This window comes from Balaenoptera ricei, chromosome 16 (assembly GCF_028023285.1).
Source record: "Balaenoptera ricei isolate mBalRic1 chromosome 16, mBalRic1.hap2, whole genome shotgun sequence".
Taxonomy (NCBI): Eukaryota; Metazoa; Chordata; class Mammalia; order Artiodactyla; family Balaenopteridae; genus Balaenoptera; species Balaenoptera ricei.
The window spans coordinates 70065818-70085127 of NC_082654.1; positions in this window are offsets into that span (position 1 = coordinate 70065818).

Here is a 19310-nt window from a genome sequence, read left to right on the forward strand (position 1 = left end):
GGAGATGAGAAATGAGGTGCGTTTTAGAAACCTTTCCCGGTCACACGGTGTACCATCTTCTGGGTTTCTCATGCATGTTTTCGATGTAGGAAGATGCCCTTGAACCTGGAGATTTGGGACCCATGGGATGGGTACCACGCCGTATTACTTTAAAGCGTCTGCGTTAGCTCACCCAACCTCACCAAACCTCTCAGCCCCAAGAGTGTCCACCCTTATGTCTCAATCAGCTGTGGGTCTAGATATGGTCAATCCAGGTGGCATCGCAGCCCCTGAACGAATTTTGTAAGAATTTCTCTGTCTTTCACTGTCTTTGTTTCACGGGTTTTTAAAAGTAATTGATTTTTATAATGGGGTTTAGCTGCTTTGCACTGCTGTGTTTATGCCGCTTTACACCCACTTGACTCACTTACAGAGAGATATCAATACATAGGTTTTAAGATTCTTACTAGTCAGATATATTCTTGGACGGTGAATAGGGTGTGTTGAGTCCAGTTCACTGAGCAAGGAGTAGGTCTTCTCTATTACATATTGGGTTTATGGAACGGTATCTGAGCTAATTTGAAACCCTTGTTTTATGCATCACCCCACCTCACCTTTCCCGTTAAGCAGCCATAGTGTGTTTTCTAAATGTGTGACTCTGTTCTGTTTTGTAATTCAGTTCACGGGTAGCGGTTTTTACATTCCCTCTATAAGTGATATCTTATGATAAGTGTCTTTTTCTGTGTGATTTATTTCACTTAGAATCGTCGTACCTAAATCCACTCATCATGCTGCTCCTAGCCTTATGACGTTGATTTCATGGCTGAGTGATATTCCATTGTACATAAGGACCACAACTTCTTTATCCATTCTTCTCTTTCCTGGGATGTTTAAGGTGTAACGAAGTGGAGGTTCTTGTCAACAGAGCAGCCCTAAACTTTGGGGTGCCTGTGTCTTGCTGATTTTTAGTTTTCCCAATGTATACGCCCATGAGTGGAAGTGCCCTATGCTCTCTAAGCTGAGTTTTTTAGATGTTTCAGGACACACCGTACACTTCTCCAGAGTGGCTGTTGGCAATTTACAGCCCGCCCATTAGTGTGACAAGGCTCCCATTTCTCCATGGCCTGTCCTGCATTTCTGGTTTTGACACTTTATTCAGCATGGTCCTTTTGACCGATGGGAAGCGAGACTTCTTTGTAGCGCTGATTTGCCTTTCCAGGTTGCTTGGTTGGCCAAAAACGGCGTATGCGTTTTTTCCTGAATATATTCAGGAAAAGACGCATACGCCCTTTTTTGCCAAGGGCATCATTGTCGAGGTTTTGCCGCTTTTCCTGTGCTTTAAAGGCGATTCGAATCTACCTCCTGAAATCTGTTTCCTGCAATTCTGCCTTGCTTTCAAATCCTCTTCGTTGCCTTCCCTCCATATATTTGTGGACGAGAGTTATCATTTCTAACTCTGCAGGTTTGTGAATTGCAGTGCCCCTGAGCTCCATTTTTCAACTCGCTTTCTTGGGAGCTGGCCGCCAAATCGCAGGATTGCTTCAGGACCTATTCTGGCTCTGGGCGGCAGGCTGAGCCTGTGGTTAATTCTTCTTCCTGATGGGAAAATAGAGTGACCTGTGCCTGTCCCAAAACCTAGAGCTAGTCTCTCATTGGTTCCCCCTCTTCCCGTTCATCCTCAGGACAAATTGCAACCTGTACGGAACAGGAGGTTAAAGGTGCTGATTCTCCAAGGAGGGAGATTGCTAGTAAAGCGGCTGGAATGGCGAACCGGAGCACAAGGAGATGAGAAATGAGGTGCGTTTTAGAAACCTTTCCCGGTCACACGGTGTACCATCTTCTGGGTTTCTCATGCATGTTTTCGATGTAGGAAGATGCCCTTGAACCTGGAGATTTGGGACCCATGGGATGGGTACCACGCCGTATTACTTTAAAGGGTCTGCGTTAGCTCACCCAACCTCACCAAACCTCTCAGCCCCAAGAGTGTCCACCCTTATGTCTCAATCAGCTGTGGGTCTAGATATGGTCAATCCAGGTGGCATCGCAGCCCCTGAACGAATTTTGTAAGCATTTCTCTCTCTTTCACTGTCTTTGTTTCACGGGTGTTTAAAAGTAATTGATTTTTAGAATGGGGTTTAGCTGCTTTGCACTGCTGTGTTTATGCCGCTTTACACCCACTTGACTCACTTACAGAGAGATATCAATACATAGGTTTTAAGATTCTTACTAGTCAGATATATTCTTGGGCGGTGAATAGGGTGTGTTGAGTCCAGTTCACTGAACAAGGAGTAGGTCTTCTCTATTACATATTGGGTTTATGGAACGGTATCTGAGCTAATTTGAAACCCTTGTTTTATGCATCACCCCAACTCACCTTTCCCGTTAAGCAGCCATAGTGTGTTTTCTAAATGTGTGACTCTGTTCTGTTTTGTAATTCAGTTCAAGGGTAGCGGTTTTTACATTCCCTCTATAAGTGATATCTTATGATAAGTGTCTTTCTGTGTGACTTATTTCACTTAGAATCGTCGTACCTAAATCCACTCATCATGCTGCTCCTAGCCTTATGACGTTGATTTCATGGCTGAGTGATATTCCATTGTACATGAGGACCACAACTTCTTTATCCATTCTTCTCTTTCCTGGGATATTTCAGGTGTAACGAAGTGGAGCTTCTTGTCAACAGAGCAGCCATAAATTTTGGGGTGCCTGTGTCTTGCTGATTTTTAGTTTTCCCAATGTATACGCCCATGAGTGGAAGTGCCCTATGCTCTCTAAGCTGAGTTTTTTAGATGTTTCAGGACACACCGTACACTTCTCCAGAGTGGCTGTTGGCAATTTACAGCCCGCCCATCAGCGTGGCAAGGCTCCCATTTCTCCATGGCCTGTCCTGCATTTCTGGTTTTGACACTTTATTCAGCATGGCCCTTTTGACCGATGGGAAGAGAGACTTCTTTGTAGCGCTGATTTGCCTTTCCAGGTTGCTTGGTTGGCCAAAAAGGGCGTATGCGTTTTTTCCTGAATATATTCAGGAAAAAACGCATACGCCCTTTTTGGCCAAGGGCATCATTGTCGAGGTTTTGCCGCTTTTCCTGTGCTTTAAAGACGATTCGAATCTACCTCCTGAAATCTGTTTCCTGCAATTCTGCCTTGCTTTCAAATCCTCTTCGTTGCCTTCCCTCCATATATTTGTGGACGAGAGTTATCATTTCTAACTCTGCAGGTTTGTGAATTGCAGTGCCCCTGAGCTCCATTTTTCAACTCGCTTTCTTGGGAGCTGGCCGCAAAAGCGCAGGATTGCTTCAGGCCCTATTCTGGCTCCGGGCGGCAGGCTGAGCCTGTGGTTGATTCTTCTTCCTGATGGGAAAATAGAGTGGCCTTTGCCTGTCCCAACACCTAGAGCTAGTCTCTCATTGGTTCCCCCTCTTCCCGTTCATCCTCAGGACAAATTGCAACCTGTACGGAACAGGAGGTTAAAGGTGCTGATTCTCCAAGGAGGGAGATTGCTAGTAAAGCGGCTGGAATGGCGAACCGGAGCACAAGGAGATGAGAAATGAGGTGCGTTTTAGAAACCTTTCCCGGTCACACGGTGTACCATCTTCTGGGTTTCTCATGCATGTTTTCGATGTAGGAAGATGCCCTTGAACCTGGAGATTTGGGACCCATGGGATGGGTACCACGCCGTATTACTTTAAAGCGTCTGCGTTAGCTCACCCAACCTCACCAAACCTCTCAGCCCCAAGAGTGTCCACCCTTATGTCTCAATCAGCTGTGGGTCTAGATATGGTCAATCCAGGTGGCATCGCAGCCCCTGAACGAATTTTGTAAGAATTTCTCTGTCTTTCACTGTCTTTGTTTCACGGGTTTTTAAAAGTAATTGATTTTTATAATGGGGTTTAGCTGCTTTGCACTGCTGTGTTTATGCCGCTTTACACCCACTTGACTCACTTACAGAGAGATATCAATACATAGGTTTTAAGATTCTTACTAGTCAGATATATTCTTGGACGGTGAATAGGGTGTGTTGAGTCCAGTTCACTGAGCAAGGAGTAGGTCTTCTCTATTACATATTGGGTTTATGGAACGGTATCTGAGCTAATTTGAAACCCTTGTTTTATGCATCACCCCACCTCACCTTTCCCGTTAAGCAGCCATAGTGTGTTTTCTAAATGTGTGACTCTGTTCTGTTTTGTAATTCAGTTCACGGGTAGCGGTTTTTACATTCCCTCTATAAGTGATATCTTATGATAAGTGTCTTTTTCTGTGTGATTTATTTCACTTAGAATCGTCGTACCTAAATCCACTCATCATGCTGCTCCTAGCCTTATGACGTTGATTTCATGGCTGAGTGATATTCCATTGTACATAAGGACCACAACTTCTTTATCCATTCTTCTCTTTCCTGGGATGTTTAAGGTGTAACGAAGTGGAGGTTCTTGTCAACAGAGCAGCCCTAAACTTTGGGGTGCCTGTGTCTTGCTGATTTTTAGTTTTCCCAATGTATACGCCCATGAGTGGAAGTGCCCTATGCTCTCTAAGCTGAGTTTTTTAGATGTTTCAGGACACACCGTACACTTCTCCAGAGTGGCTGTTGGCAATTTACAGCCCGCCCATTAGTGTGACAAGGCTCCCATTTCTCCATGGCCTGTCCTGCATTTCTGGTTTTGACACTTTATTCAGCATGGTCCTTTTGACCGATGGGAAGCGAGACTTCTTTGTAGCGCTGATTTGCCTTTCCAGGTTGCTTGGTTGGCCAAAAACGGCGTATGCGTTTTTTCCTGAATATATTCAGGAAAAGACGCATACGCCCTTTTTTGCCAAGGGCATCATTGTCGAGGTTTTGCCGCTTTTCCTGTGCTTTAAAGGCGATTCGAATCTACCTCCTGAAATCTGTTTCCTGCAATTCTGCCTTGCTTTCAAATCCTCTTCGTTGCCTTCCCTCCATATATTTGTGGACGAGAGTTATCATTTCTAACTCTGCAGGTTTGTGAATTGCAGTGCCCCTGAGCTCCATTTTTCAACTCGCTTTCTTGGGAGCTGGCCGCCAAATCGCAGGATTGCTTCAGGACCTATTCTGGCTCTGGGCGGCAGGCTGAGCCTGTGGTTAATTCTTCTTCCTGATGGGAAAATAGAGTGACCTGTGCCTGTCCCAAAACCTAGAGCTAGTCTCTCATTGGTTCCCCCTCTTCCCGTTCATCCTCAGGACAAATTGCAACCTGTACGGAACAGGAGGTTAAAGGTGCTGATTCTCCAAGGAGGGAGATTGCTAGTAAAGCGGCTGGAATGGCGAACCGGAGCACAAGGAGATGAGAAATGAGGTGCGTTTTAGAAACCTTTCCCGGTCACACGGTGTACCATCTTCTGGGTTTCTCATGCATGTTTTCGATGTAGGAAGATGCCCTTGAACCTGGAGATTTGGGACCCATGGGATGGGTACCACGCCGTATTACTTTAAAGCGTCTGCGTTAGCTCACCCAACCTCACCAAACCTCTCAGCCCCAAGAGTGTCCACCCTTATGTCTCAATCAGCTGTGGGTCTAGATATGGTCAATCCAGGTGGCATCGCAGCCCCTGAACGAATTTTGTAAGAATTTCTCTGTCTTTCACTGTCTTTGTTTCACGGGTTTTTAAAAGTAATTGATTTTTATAATGGGGTTTAGCTGCTTTGCACTGCTGTGTTTATGCCGCTTTACACCCACTTGACTCACTTACAGAGAGATATCAATACATAGGTTTTAAGATTCTTACTAGTCAGATATATTCTTGGACGGTGAATAGGGTGTGTTGAGTCCAGTTCACTGAGCAAGGAGTAGGTCTTCTCTATTACATATTGGGTTTATGGAACGGTATCTGAGCTAATTTGAAACCCTTGTTTTATGCATCACCCCACCTCACCTTTCCCGTTAAGCAGCCATAGTGTGTTTTCTAAATGTGTGACTCTGTTCTGTTTTGTAATTCAGTTCACGGGTAGCGGTTTTTACATTCCCTCTATAAGTGATATCTTATGATAAGTGTCTTTTTCTGTGTGATTTATTTCACTTAGAATCGTCGTACCTAAATCCACTCATCATGCTGCTCCTAGCCTTATGACGTTGATTTCATGGCTGAGTGATATTCCATTGTACATAAGGACCACAACTTCTTTATCCATTCTTCTCTTTCCTGGGATGTTTAAGGTGTAACGAAGTGGAGGTTCTTGTCAACAGAGCAGCCCTAAACTTTGGGGTGCCTGTGTCTTGCTGATTTTTAGTTTTCCCAATGTATACGCCCATGAGTGGAAGTGCCCTATGCTCTCTAAGCTGAGTTTTTTAGATGTTTCAGGACACACCGTACACTTCTCCAGAGTGGCTGTTGGCAATTTACAGCCCGCCCATTAGTGTGACAAGGCTCCCATTTCTCCATGGCCTGTCCTGCATTTCTGGTTTTGACACTTTATTCAGCATGGTCCTTTTGACCGATGGGAAGCGAGACTTCTTTGTAGCGCTGATTTGCCTTTCCAGGTTGCTTGGTTGGCCAAAAACGGCGTATGCGTTTTTTCCTGAATATATTCAGGAAAAGACGCATACGCCCTTTTTTGCCAAGGGCATCATTGTCGAGGTTTTGCCGCTTTTCCTGTGCTTTAAAGGCGATTCGAATCTACCTCCTGAAATCTGTTTCCTGCAATTCTGCCTTGCTTTCAAATCCTCTTCGTTGCCTTCCCTCCATATATTTGTGGACGAGAGTTATCATTTCTAACTCTGCAGGTTTGTGAATTGCAGTGCCCCTGAGCTCCATTTTTCAACTCGCTTTCTTGGGAGCTGGCCGCCAAATCGCAGGATTGCTTCAGGACCTATTCTGGCTCTGGGCGGCAGGCTGAGCCTGTGGTTAATTCTTCTTCCTGATGGGAAAATAGAGTGACCTGTGCCTGTCCCAACACCTAGAGCTAGTCTCTCATTGGTTCCCCCTCTTCCCGTTCATCCTCAGGACAAATTGCAACCTGTACGGAACAGGAGGTTAAAGGTGCTGATTCTCCAAGGAGGGAGATTGCTAGTAAAGCGGCTGGAATGGCGAACCGGAGCACAAGGAGATGAGAAATGAGGTGCGTTTTAGAAACCTTTCCCGGTCACACGGTGTACCATCTTCTGGGTTTCTCATGCATGTTTTCGATGTAGGAAGATGCCCTTGAACCTGGAGATTTGGGACCCATGGGATGGGTACCACGCCGTATTACTTTACAGGGTCTGCGTTAGCTAACCCAACCTCACCAATCCTCTCAGCCCCAAGAGTGTCCACCCTTATGTCTCAATCAGCTGTGGGTCTAAATATGGTCAATCCAGGTGGCATCGCAGCCCCTGAACGAATTTTGTAAGAATTTCTCTTTCTTTCACTGTCTTTGTTTCACGGGTTTTTAAAAGTAATTGATTTTTAGAATGGGGTTTAGCTGCTTTGCACTGCTGTGTTTATGCCGCTTTACACCCACTTGACTCACTTACAGAGAGATATCAATACATAGGTTTTAAGATTCTTACTAGTCAGATATATTCTTGGGCGGTGAATAGGGGGTGTTGAGTCCAGTTCACTGAGCAAGGAGTAGGTCTTGTCTATTACATATTGGGTTTATGGAACGGTATCTGAGCTAATTTGAAACCCTTGTTTTATGCATCACCCCACCTCACCTTTCCCGTTAAGCAGCCATAGTGTGTTTTCTAAACGTGCGACTCTGTTCTGTTTTGTAATTCAGTTCAAGGGTAGCGGTTTTTACAGTCCCTCTATAAGTGATATCTTATGATAAGTGTCTTTTTCTGTGTGACTTATTTCACTTAGAATCGTCGTACCTAAATCCACTCATCATGCTGCTCCTAGCCTTATGACGTTGATTTCATGGCTGAGTGATATTCCATTGTACATAAGGACCACAACTTCTTTATCCAATCTTCTCTTTCCTGGGATATTTCAGGTGTAACGAAGTGGAGGTTCTTGTCAGCAGAGCAGCCCTAAATTTTGGGGTGCCTGTGTCTTGCTGATTTTTAGTTTTCCCAATTTATACGCCCATGAGTGGAAGTGCCCTATGCTCTCTAAGCTGAGTTTTTTAGATGTTTCAGGACACACCGTACACTTCTCCAGAGTGGCTGTTGGCAATTTACAGCCCGCCCATCAGCGTAGCAAGGCTCCCATTTCTCCATGGCCTGTCCTGCATTTCTGGTTTTGACACTTTATTCAGCATGGCCCTTTTGACCGATGGGAAGTGAGACTTCTTTGTAGCGCTGATTTGCCTTTCCAGGTTGCTTGGTTGGCCAAAAAGGGCGTATGCGTTTTTTCCTGAATATATTCAAGAAAAAACGCATACGCCCTTTTTGGCCAAGGGCATCATTGTCGAGGTTTTGCCGCTTTTCCTGTGCTTTAAAGGCGATTCGAATCTACCTCCTGAAATCTGTTTCCTGCAATTCTGCCTTGCTTTCAAATTCTCTTCGTTGCCTTCCCTCCATATATTTGTGGACGAGAGTTATCATTTCTAACTCTGCAGGTTTGTGAATTGCAGTGCCCCTGAGCTCCATTTTTCAACTCGCTTTCTTGGGAGCTGGCCGCCAAATCGCAAGATTGCTTCAGGACCTATTCTGGCTCTGGGCGGCAGGCTGAGCCTGTGGTTAATTCTTCTTCCTGATGGGAAAATAGAGTGACCTGTGCCTGTCCCAACACCTAGAGCTAGTCTCTCATTGGTTCCCCCTCTTCCCGTTCATCCTCAGGACAAATTGCAACCTGTACGGAACAGGAGGTTAAAGGTGCTGATTCTCCAAGGAGGGAGATTGCTAGTAAAGCGGCTGGAATGGCGAACCGGAGCACAAGGAGATGAGAAATGAGGTGCGTTTTAGAAACCTTTCCCGGTCACACGGTGTACCATCTTCTGGGTTTCTCATGCATGTTTTCGATGTAGGAAGATGCCCTTGAACCTGGAGATTTGGGACCCATGGGATGGGTACCACGCCGTATTACTTTAAAGGGTCTGCGTTAGCTCACCCAACCTCACCAAACCTCTCAGCCCCAAGAGTGTCCACCCTTATGTCTCAATCAGCTGTGGGTCTAGATATGGTCAATCCAGGTGGCATCGCAGCCCCTGAACGAATTTTGTAAGCATTTCTCTCTCTTTCACTGTCTTTGTTTCACGGGTGTTTAAAAGTAATTCATTTTTAGAATGGGGTTTAGCTGCTTTGCACTGCTGTGTTTATGCCGCTTTACACCCACTTGACTCACTTACAGAGAGATATCAATACATAGGTTTTAAGATTCTTACTAGTCAGATATATTCTTGGGCGGTGAATAGGGTGTGTTGAGTCCAGTTCACTGAACAAGGAGTAGGTCTTCTCTATTACATATTGGGTTTATGGAACGGTATCTGAGCTAATTTGAAACCCTTGTTTTATGCATCACCCCAACTCACCTTTCCCGTTAAGCAGCCATAGTGTGTTTTCTAAATGTGTGACTCTGTTCTGTTTTGTAATTCAGTTCAAGGGTAGCGGTTTTTACATTCCCTCTATAAGTGATATCTTATGATAAGTGTCTTTCTGTGTGACTTATTTCACTTAGAATCGTCGTACCTAAATCCACTCATCATGCTGCTCCTAGCCTTATGACGTTGATTTCATGGCTGAGTGATATTCCATTGTACATGAGGACCACAACTTCTTTATCCATTCTTCTCTTTCCTGGGATATTTCAGGTGTAACGAAGTGGAGGTTCTTGTCAACAGAGCAGCCATAAATTTTGGGGTGCCTGTGTCTTGCTGATTTTTAGTTTTCCCAATGTATACGCCCATGAGTGGAAGTGCCCTATGCTCTCTAAGCTGAGTTTTTTAGATGTTTCAGGACACACCGTACACTTCTCCAGAGTGGCTGTTGGCAATTTACAGCCCGCCCATCAGCGTGGCAAGGCTCCCATTTCTCCATGGCCTGTCCTGCATTTCTGGTTTTGACACTTTATTCAGCATGGCCCTTTTGACCGATGGGAAGAGAGACTTCTTTGTAGCGCTGATTTGCCTTTCCAGGTTGCTTGGTTGGCCAAAAAGGGCGTATGCGTTTTTTCCTGAATATATTCAGGAAAAAACGCATACGCCCTTTTTGGCCAAGGGCATCATTGTCGAGGTTTTGCCGCTTTTCCTGTGCTTTAAAGACGATTCGAATCTACCTCCTGAAATCTGTTTCCTGCAATTCTGCCTTGCTTTCAAATCCTCTTCGTTGCCTTCCCTCCATATATTTGTGGACGAGAGTTATCATTTCTAACTCTGCAGGTTTGTGAATTGCAGTGCCCCTGAGCTCCATTTTTCAACTCGCTTTCTTGGGAGCTGGCCGCAAAAGCGCAGGATTGCTTCAGGCCCTATTCTGGCTCCGGGCGGCAGGCTGAGCCTGTGGTTGATTCTTCTTCCTGATGGGAAAATAGAGTGGCCTTCGCCTGTCCCAACACCTAGAGCTAGTCTCTCATTGGTTCCCCCTCTTCCCGTTCATCCTCAGGACAAATTGCAACCTGTACGGAACAGGAGGTTAAAGGTGCTGATTCTCCAAGGAGGGAGATTGCTAGTAAAGCGGCTGGAATGGCGAACCGGAGCACAAGGAGATGAGAAATGAGGTGCGTTTTAGAAACCTTTCCCGGTCACACGGTGTACCATCTTCTGGGTTTCTCATGCATGTTTTCGATGTAGGAAGATGCCCTTGAACCTGGAGATTTGGGACCCATGGGATGGGTACCACGCCGTATTACTTTAAAGCGTCTGCGTTAGCTCACCCAACCTCACCAAACCTCTCAGCCCCAAGAGTGTCCACCCTTATGTCTCAATCAGCTGTGGGTCTAGATATGGTCAATCCAGGTGGCATCGCAGCCCCTGAACGAATTTTGTAAGAATTTCTCTGTCTTTCACTGTCTTTGTTTCACGGGTTTTTAAAAGTAATTGATTTTTATAATGGGGTTTAGCTGCTTTGCACTGCTGTGTTTATGCCGCTTTACACCCACTTGACTCACTTACAGAGAGATATCAATACATAGGTTTTAAGATTCTTACTAGTCAGATATATTCTTGGACGGTGAATAGGGTGTGTTGAGTCCAGTTCACTGAGCAAGGAGTAGGTCTTCTCTATTACATATTGGGTTTATGGAACGGTATCTGAGCTAATTTGAAACCCTTGTTTTATGCATCACCCCACCTCACCTTTCCCGTTAAGCAGCCATAGTGTGTTTTCTAAATGTGTGACTCTGTTCTGTTTTGTAATTCAGTTCACGGGTAGCGGTTTTTACATTCCCTCTATAAGTGATATCTTATGATAAGTGTCTTTTTCTGTGTGATTTATTTCACTTAGAATCGTCGTACCTAAATCCACTCATCATGCTGCTCCTAGCCTTATGACGTTGATTTCATGGCTGAGTGATATTCCATTGTACATAAGGACCACAACTTCTTTATCCATTCTTCTCTTTCCTGGGATGTTTAAGGTGTAACGAAGTGGAGGTTCTTGTCAACAGAGCAGCCCTAAACTTTGGGGTGCCTGTGTCTTGCTGATTTTTAGTTTTCCCAATGTATACGCCCATGAGTGGAAGTGCCCTATGCTCTCTAAGCTGAGTTTTTTAGATGTTTCAGGACACACCGTACACTTCTCCAGAGTGGCTGTTGGCAATTTACAGCCCGCCCATTAGTGTGACAAGGCTCCCATTTCTCCATGGCCTGTCCTGCATTTCTGGTTTTGACACTTTATTCAGCATGGTCCTTTTGACCGATGGGAAGCGAGACTTCTTTGTAGCGCTGATTTGCCTTTCCAGGTTCCTTGGTTGGCCAAAAACGGCGTATGCGTTTTTTCCTGAATATATTCAGGAAAAGACGCATACGCCCTTTTTTGCCAAGGGCATCATTGTCGAGGTTTTGCCGCTTTTCCTGTGCTTTAAAGGCGATTCGAATCTACCTCCTGAAATCTGTTTCCTGCAATTCTGCCTTGCTTTCAAATCCTCTTCGTTGCCTTCCCTCCATATATTTGTGGACGAGAGTTATCATTTCTAACTCTGCAGGTTTGTGAATTGCAGTGCCCCTGAGCTCCATTTTTCAACTCGCTTTCTTGGGAGCTGGCCGCCAAATCGCAGGATTGCTTCAGGACCTATTCTGGCTCTGGGCGGCAGGCTGAGCCTGTGGTTAATTCTTCTTCCTGATGGGAAAATAGAGTGACCTGTGCCTGTCCCAACACCTAGAGCTAGTCTCTCATTGGTTCCCCCTCTTCCCGTTCATCCTCAGGACAAATTGCAACCTGTACGGAACAGGAGGTTAAAGGTGCTGATTCTCCAAGGAGGGAGATTGCTAGTAAAGCGGCTGGAATGGCGAACCGGAGCACAAGGAGATGAGAAATGAGGTGCGTTTTAGAAACCTTTCCCGATCACACGGTGTACCATCTTCTGGGTTTCTCATGCATGTTTTCGATGTAGGAAGATGCCCTTGAACCTGGAGATTTGGGACCCATGGGATGGGTACCACGCCGTATTACTTTACAGGGTCTGCGTTAGCTAACCCAACCTCACCAATCCTCTCAGCCCCAAGAGTGTCCACCCTTATGTCTCAATCAGCTGTGGGTCTAAATATGGTCAATCCAGGTGGCATCGCAGCCCCTGAACGAATTTTGTAAGAATTTCTCTTTCTTTCACTGTCTTTGTTTCACGGGTTTTTAAAAGTAATTGATTTTTATAATGGGGTTTAGCTGCTTTGCACTGCTGTGTTTATGCCGCTTTACACCCACTTGACTCACTTACAGAGAGATATCAATACATAGGTTTTAAGATTCTTACTAGTCAGATATATTCTTGGGCGGTGAATAGGGGGCATTGAGTCCAGTTCACTGAGCAAGGAGTAGGTCTTGTCTATTACATATTGGGTTTATGGAACGGTATCTGAGCTAATTTGAAACCCTTGTTTTATGCATCACCCCACCTCACCTTTCCCGTTAAGCAGCCATAGTGTGTTTTCTAAACGTGCGACTCTGTTCTGTTTTGTAATTCAGTTCAAGGGTAGCGGTTTTTACAGTCCCTCTATAAGTGATATCTTATGATAAGTGTCTTTTTCTGTGTGACTTATTTCACTTAGAATCGTCGTACCTAAATCCACTCATCATGCTGCTCCTAGCCTTATGACATTGATTTCATGGCTGAGTGATATTCCATTGTACATAAGGACCACAACTTCTTTATCCAATCTTCTCTTTCCTGGGATATTTCAGGTGTAACGAAGTGGAGGTTCTTGTCAACAGAGCAGCCCTAAATTTTGGGGTGCCTGTGTCTTGCTGATTTTTAGTTTTCCCAATTTATACGCCCATGAGTGGAAGTGCCCTATGCTCTCTAAGCTGAGTTTTTTAGATGTTTCAGGACACACCGTACACTTCTCCAGAGTGGCTGTTGGCAATTTACAGCCCGCCCATCAGCGTAGCAAGGCTCCCATTTCTCCATGGCCTGTCCTGCATTTCTGGTTTTGACACTTTATTCAGCATGGCCCTTTTGACCGATGGGAAGTGAGACTTCTTTGTAGCGCTGATTTGCCTTTCCAGGTTGCTTGGTTGGCCAAAAAGGGCGTATGCGTTTTTTCCTGAATATATTCAGGAAAAAACGCATACGCCCTTTTTGGCCAAGGGCATCATTGTCGAGGTTTTGCCGCTTTTCCTGTGCTTTAAAGGCGATTCGAATCTACCTCCTGAAATCTGTTTCCTGCAATTCTGCCTTGCTTTCAAATTCTCTTCGTTGCCTTCCCTCCATATATTTGTGGACGAGAGTTATCATTTCTAACTCTGCAGGTTTGTGAATTGCAGTGCCCCTGAGCTCCATTTTTCAACTCGCTTTCTTGGGAGCTGGCCGCCAAATCGCAAGATTGCTTCAGGACCTATTCTGGCTCTGGGCGGCAGGCTGAGCCTGTGGTTAATTCTTCTTCCTGATGGGAAAATAGAGTGACCTGTGCCTGTCCCAACACCTAGAGCTAGTCTCTCATTGGTTCCCCCTCTTCCCGTTCATCCTCAGGACAAATTGCAACCTGTACGGAACAGGAGGTTAAAGGTGCTGATTCTCCAAGGAGGGAGATTGCTAGTAAAGCGGCTGGAATGGCGAACCGGAGCACAAGGAGATGAGAAATGAGGTGCGTTTTAGAAACCTTTCCCGGTCACACGGTGTACCATCTTCTGGGTTTCTCATGCATGTTTTCGATGTAGGAAGATGCCCTTGAACCTGGAGATTTGGGACCCATGGGATGGGTACCACGCCGTATTACTTTAAAGGGTCTGCGTTAGCTCACCCAACCTCACCAAACCTCTCAGCCCCAAGAGTGTCCACCCTTATGTCTCAATCAGCTGTGGGTCTAGATATGGTCAATCCAGGTGGCATCGCAGCCCCTGAACGAATTTTGTAAGCATTTCTCTCTCTTTCACTGTCTTTGTTTCACGGGTTTTTAAAAGTAATTGATTTTTAGAATGGGGTTTAGCTGCTTTGCACTGCTGTGTTTATGCCGCTTTACACCCACTTGACTCACTTACAGAGAGATATCAATACATAGGTTTTAAGATTCTTACTAGTCAGATATATTCTTGGGCGGTGAATAGGGTGTGTTGAGTCCAGTTCACTGAGCAAGGAGTAGGTCTTCTCTATTACATATTGGGTTTATGGAACGGTATCTGAGCTAATTTGAAACCCTTGTTTTATGCATCACCCCACCTCACCTTTCCCGTTAAGCAGCCATAGTGTGTTTTCTAAATGTGTGACTCTGTTCTGTTTTGTAATTCAGTTCACGGGTAGCGGTTTTTACATTCCCTCTATAAGTGATATCTTATGATAAGTGTCTTTTTCTGTGTGATTTATTTCACTTAGAATCGTCGTACCTAAATCCACTCATCATGCTGCTCCTAGCCTTATGACGTTGATTTCATGGCTGAGTGATATTCCATTGTACATAAGGACCACAACTTCTTTATCCATTCTTCTCTTTCCTGGGATGTTTAAGGTGTAACGAAGTGGAGGTTCTTGTCAACAGAGCAGCCCTAAACTTTGGGGTGCCTGTGTCTTGCTGATTTTTAGTTTTCCCAATGTATACGCCCATGAGTGGAAGTGCCCTATGCTCTCTAAGCTGAGTTTTTTAGATGTTTCAGGACACACCGTACACTTCTCCAGAGTGGCTGTTGGCAATTTACAGCCCGCCCATCAGTGTGACAAGGCTCCCATTTCTCCATGGCCTGTCCTGCATTTCTGGTTTTGACACTTTATTCAGCATGGCCCTTTTGACCGATGGGAAGCGAGACTTCTTTGTAGCGCTGATTTGCCTTTCCAGGTTGCTTGGTTGGCCAAAAAGGGCGTATGCGTTTTTTCCTGAATATATTCAGGAAAAGACGCATACGCCCTTTTTTGCCAAGGGCATCATTGTCGAGGTTTTGCCGCTTTTCCTGTGCTTTAAAGGCGATTCGAATCTACCTCCTGAAATCTGTTTCCTGCAATTCTGCCTTGCTTTCAAATCCTCTTCGTTGCCTTCCCTCCATATATTTGTGGACGAGAGTTATCATTTCTAACTCTGCAGGTTTGTGAATTGCAGTGCCCCTGAGCTCCATTTTTCAACTCGCTTTCTTGGGAGCTGGCCGCCAAATCGCAGGATTGCTTCAGGACCTATTCTGGCTCTGGGCGGCAGGCTGAGCCTGTGGTTAATTCTTCTTCCTGCTGGGAAAATAGAGTGACCTGTGCCTGTCCCAACACCTAGAGCTAGTCTCTCATTGGTTCCCCCTCTTCCCGTTCATCCTCAGGACAAATTGCAACCTGTACGGAACAGGAGGTTAAAGGTGCTGATTCTCCAAGGAGGGAGATTGCTAGTAAAGCGGCTGGAATGGCGAACCGGAGCACAAGGAGATGAGAAATGAGGTGCGTTTTAGAAACCTTTCCCGATCACACGGTGTACCATCTTCTGGGTTTCTCATGCATGTTTTCGATGTAGGAAGATGCCCTTGAACCTGGAGATTTGGGACCCATGGGATGGGTACCACGCCGTATTACTTTACAGGGTCTGCGTTAGCTAACCCAACCTCACCAATCCTCTCAGCCCCAAGAGTGTCCACCCTTATGTCTCAATCAGCTGTGGGTCTAAATATGGTCAATCCAGGTGGCATCGCAGCCCCTGAACGAATTTTGTAAGAATTTCTCTTTCTTTCACTGTCTTTGTTTCACGGGTTTTTAAAAGTAATTGATTTTTATAATGGGGTTTAGCTGCTTTGCACTGCTGTGTTTATGCCGCTTTACACCCACTTGACTCACTTACAGAGAGATATCAATACATAGGTTTTAAGATTCTTACTAGTCAGATATATTCTTGGGCGGTGAATAGGGTGTGTTGAGTCCAGTTCACTGAGCAAGGAGTAGGTCTTGTCTATTACATATTGGGTTTATGGAACGGTATCTGAGCTAATTTGAAACCCTTGTTTTATGCATCACCCCACCTCACCTTTCCCGTTAAGCAGCCATAGTGTGTTTTCTAAACGTGCGACTCTGTTCTGTTTTGTAATTCAGTTCAAGGGTAGCGGTTTTTACAGTCCCTCTATAAGTGATATCTTATGATAAGTGTCTTTTTCTGTGTGACTTATTTCACTTAGAATCGTCGTACCTAAATCCACTCATCATGCTGCTCCTAGCCTTATGACGTTGATTTCATGGCTGAGTGATATTCCATTGTACATAAGGACCACAACTTCTTTATCCAATCTTCTCTTTCCTGGGATATTTCAGGTGTAACGAAGTGGAGGTTCTTGTCAACAGAGCAGCCCTAAATTTTGGGGTGCCTGTGTCTTGCTGATTTTTAGTTTTCCCAATTTATACGCCCATGAGTGGAAGTGCCCTATGCTCTCTAAGCTGAGTTTTTTAGATGTTTCAGGACACACCGTACACTTCTCCAGAGTGGCTGTTGGCAATTTACAGCCCGCCCATCAGCGTAGCAAGGCTCCCATTTCTCCATGGCCTGTCCTGCATTTCTGGTTTTGACACTTTATTCAGCATGGCCCTTTTGACCGATGGGAAGTGAGACTTCTTTGTAGCGCTGATTTGCCTTTCCAGGTTGCTTGGTTGGCCAAAAAGGGCGTATGCGTTTTTTCCTGAATATATTCAGGAAAAAACGCATACGCCCTTTTTGGCCAAGGGCATCATTGTCGAGGTTTTGCCGCTTTTCCTGTGCTTTAAAGGCGATTCGAATCTACCTCCTGAAATCTGTTTCCTGCAATTCTGCCTTGCTTTCAAATTCTCTTCGTTGCCTTCCCTCCATATATTTGTGGACGAGAGTTATCATTTCTAACTCTGCAGGTTTGTGAATTGCAGTGCCCCTGAGCTCCATTTTTCAACTCGCTTTCTTGGGAGCTGGCCGCCAAATCGCAAGATTGCTTCAGGACCTATTCTGGCTCCGGGCGGCAGGCTGAGCCTGTGGTTAATTCTTCTTCCTGATGGGAAAATAGAGTGACCTGTGCCTGTCCCAACACCTAGAGCTAGTCTCTCATTGGTTCCCCCTCTTCCCGTTCATCCTCAGGACAAATTGCAACCTGTACGGAACAGGAGGTTAAAGGTGCTGATTCTCCAAGGAGGGAGATTGCTAGTAAAGCGGCTGGAATGGCGAACCGGAGCACAAGGAGATGAGAAATGAGGTGCGTTTTAGAAACCTTTCCCGGTCACACGGTGTACCATCTTCTGGGTTTCTCATGCATGTTTTCGATGTAGGAAGATGCCCTTGAACCTGGAGATTTGGGACCCATGGGATGGGTACCACGCCGTATTACTTTAAAGGGTCTGCGTTAGCTCACCCAACCTCACCAAACCTCTCAGCCCCAAGAGTGTCCACCCTTATGTCTCAATCAGCTGTGGGTCTAGATATGGTCAATCCAGGTGGCATCGCAGCCCCTGAACGAATTTTGTAAGCATTTCTCTCTCTTTCACTGTCTTTGTTTCACGGGTTTTTAAAAGTAATTGATTTTTAGAATGGGGTTTAGCTGCTTTGCACTGCTGTGTTTATGCCGCTTTACACCCACTTGACTCACTTACAGAGAGATATCAATACATAGGTTTTAAGATTCTTACTAGTCAGATATATTCTTGGGCGGTGAATAGGGTGTGTTGAGTCCAGTTCACTGAACAAGGAGTAGGTCTTCTCTATTACATATTGGGTTTATGGAACGGTATCTGAGCTAATTTGAAACCCTTGTTTTATGCATCACCCCAACTCACCTTTCCCGTTAAGCAGCCATAGTGTGTTTTCTAAATGTGTGACTCTGTTCTGTTTTGTAATTCAGTTCAAGGGTAGCGGTTTTTACATTCCCTCTATAAGTGATATCTTATGATAAGTGTCTTTCTGTGTGACTTATTTCACTTAGAATCGTCGTACCTAAATCCACTCATCATGCTGCTCCTAGCCTTATGACGTTGATTTCATGGCTGAGTGATATTCCATTGTACATGAGGACCACAACTTCTTTATCCATTCTTCTCTTTCCTGGGATATTTCAGGTGTAACGAAGTGGAGCTTCTTGTCAACAGAGCAGCCATAAATTTTGGGGTGCCTGTGTCTTGCTGATTTTTAGTTTTCCCAATGTATACGCCCATGAGTGGAAGTGCCCTATGCTCTCTAAGCTGAGTTTTTTAGATGTTTCAGGACACACCGTACACTTCTCCAGAGTGGCTGTTGGCAATTTACAGCCCGCCCATCAGCGTGGCAAGGCTCCCATTTCTCCATGGCCTGTCCTGCATTTCTGGTTTTGACACTTTATTCAGCATGGCCCTTTTGACCGATGGGAAGAGAGACTTCTTTGTAGCGCTGATTTGCCTTTCCAGGTTGCTTGGTTTGCCAAAAAGGGCGTATGCGTTTTTTCCTGAATATATTCAGGAAAAAACGCATACGCCCTTTTTGGCCAAGGGCATCATTGTCGAGGTTTTGCCGCTTTTCCTGTGCTTTAAAGGCGATTCGAATCTACCTCCTGAAATCTGTTTCCTGCAATTCTGCCTTGCTTTCAAATCCTCTTCGTTGCCTTCCCTCCATATATTTGTGGACGAGAGTTATCATTTCTAACTCTGCAGGTTTGTGAATTGCAGTGCCCCTGAGCTCCATTTTTCAACTCGCTTTCTTGGGAGCTGGCCGCAAAAGCGCAGGATTGCTTCAGGCCCTATTCTGGCTCCGGGCGGCAGGCTGAGCCTGTGGTTGATTCTTCTTCCTGATGGGAAAATAGAGTGGCCTTTGCCTGTCCCAACACCTAGAGCTAGTCTCTCATTGGTTCCCCCTCTTCCCGTTCATCCTCAGGACAAATTGCAACCTGTACGGAACAGGAGGTTAAAGGTGCTGATTCTCCAAGGAG